This window comes from Manduca sexta, chromosome 16 (assembly GCF_014839805.1).
Source record: "Manduca sexta isolate Smith_Timp_Sample1 chromosome 16, JHU_Msex_v1.0, whole genome shotgun sequence".
Lineage (NCBI taxonomy): Eukaryota > Metazoa > Arthropoda > Insecta > Lepidoptera > Sphingidae > Manduca > Manduca sexta.
This window is the reverse complement of record NC_051130.1, coordinates 11,033,465-11,036,209: the sequence shown is the minus strand read 5'-3', so window position 1 is coordinate 11,036,209 and position 2,745 is coordinate 11,033,465.

The following is a 2,745-nucleotide window of genomic DNA, read 5'->3' as shown; positions in this document are numbered from 1 at the left end:
TAAAATTAAACTGTATTTCGGATTTTATCATGGTTTCATATATTTTAATTTTCTCCCGACGTATCAAAGACTTTGCAGTCTTCTTGATCACGGGGGGACTAGAGTAGCTTTCTCTTAGTAAAAAAAATCAAAATCGGTTTAGTAGTTCCTGATATTAGCGCGTTCAAAGAAACAAACTCTTCAGTTTAATATATTATTATAGTATACACGAAGGTATTTATTATTAACTGCCGTATATACTGTTATATGTGTTTATTTGTATTTTAAATTTTATTTACCTTCATGCACCTCCTTTATTACTCTCTGCACCAACTAAGATATACTAGGGAGAAGATTGACTAGAAGAGAACCCTGTTGTCCTCCGACATATATATAAAGTGTAAATAAATAAATATAACGTATAAAGACAAAAGCAAAAACCACTATAAACTTGACGCGGGCAAATATTAACAAAACAGTGCCCTACAAGGGTTGCCCACTTTGAAAATAAAGTAGCATGATCAAAAATCCGAGTTGCCGCAAAAAACGCCACTAATCCCAAAGGCGGGAAGTTACGAGATATACCGAATTTCCCAAGGGCGGGTGTTGTTAAGAAATAAATTCGACCACTTGCGAGACGCGATAGCTTTGTGCTAAGATCAGATCTAGATTTATGGTTGCAGTACGCCGTTCTGCCGTGGTTATCGATATAGCAGTAATCAGAAAAGGCGGTTCTGCTTTATTACATGGTTAACTAGATTACTGCTAATTAAACAAGAAAATGGATTTATAATTTACGATGTATGAAACTTAGATAGGAAGAAATTTCGTTTAACAATTCCAAATTAGAAATAAAAAAAAATCTGCAATTGACCTATTGCCCTCTCGATTACCACGGCAGCGTAGCGGAACCGAGCCGCCATGTTTTTAACCGACTTCAAAAAAGGAGGAGGTTATCAATTCGACGACAATATTTTTTTATAGTATCGGTAAATCGTGAAAAGTACAAAATTTAAATTCAAATCTGTCGTGACTTATTATTTTTTATATGTTCTATTTTTAGAACTATTTGTGTTTTGTTTGCCATAGTTACTTCTCTTTAGTCCGAAATAAACACTCATGTCAATAACATCTTTTTACTAACTTTATTTAATTACTAAGAACATATACCATATTTACAAATCATTATCTGATAAAGCATTTTTTATGATTGAAATCTTCATTGTCGTTAATGGATGCAGCCCTTTTAGAATGTCCCAAAACGCGAATTGTGAGTCGATGTGTAATTTTATTATTGTTATTGCTCGAGAGACAAATGCGCCAGTCACGGGTTTTTTCACCCAATCCCAATTAAGACACAGAGTTGTGTCTTGATTGGTTTGCTACATTCTAAGCATGCAGTTCATTGTTAGGTCACATAAAACTATTAGTTGATAATTTCAAAGTTGGTCATAATAAAAGATTAATCATCATCTTCGTGTGTATATATTTTAAAGGTATCTGCCGCTCTTACCAACCCAGGCCGTTGTACCGATTAAAGGCAACAAATCACGAATCTCCTTATGACTTCAGCCACAATTCTTTTAAAGGCCTGACCCTCCACAACGCCTATCGCAATTTGATAACTTATATAAATTCCTATTACCTTTTAAAAAAAGTAATAATTACAGACAATTAATTAATAAACATTCACTACTATACAAATAAATAATTCAAATAACAACCAAATTTATAATAGGCGAATTCCCAATACACCCCGTTCGAAATTCAAAATGATTCCAAAATTAAACAATAATAACGTTTAACGGATAATTTAATGCAATACGCTTTTAATTCATAACCGCGCCATTGAAGGAGGTTCAAGAGAATTTATTAAGGAGGCCGTTGGTTAGAGGATTTCGGTACTAAATTGTATTTCAAAGTCAATCTCGATGGTAATCATCCGAGACGGTGCCCTGGGGGTTTAATTATTCCTGTCTATAGGGCGCTGGCTACGTATAACTTCTATTTTGTTTAATTACCCAATCTTGATAGGACATTATGACCGACCTCATGTTGTCACAGATTGTTTTAGGTTACATAAAACATGCGCACACAGATTTATCGGGTCACCTAATTTTAAAATAAGTTTCTTATTTAACACGTTGCTGATTGTAGAGTAAATACGCTAATTTAAACCTTTGTTGTAGGGTTTAAGTCTTGTTTTAGCGTTTTAATAAAATATTATTCTCAGATTTCATATTCAAATCTATATATATAAAATGAATTGCTGTTCGTTAGTCTCGCTAAAACTCGAGAACGGCTGAACGGATTTATCTTATCTTGGTCTTGAATTATTCGTGGAGGTCTAGGGAAGGTTTAAAAGGTGAGAAAAATTCGAATAATTGCCGGGAAAATCCTGAAAACAGCATTTTTCTATTTCCCATACAAACGTTTTCTAACTAATACGTAGAGTCAATTTGAGCTTTATTGCTATTGTATAAAGTTCACTGTTGTCTAAGCAATGTAGGTGTGTTCCTAACATCAAAGCAGTGTGCGTTGGAGCACAGAATATAATAATGTAATGTCGCGTTCTGAAACTCAACAAAAGTGATATCGCGGACCCGACTAAATTGAACAGTCACAAAATTTAATATATCATTAGTTATTTGGTTGGCTTCACAATATTATTTCTTTTGTTTTACTTTAAAATGCATGTTTTCGTTATGGGCAATTTTGAGCTACTTTTGCATATCTATACTTATAATAAATCTGTAGAGAGGTCAA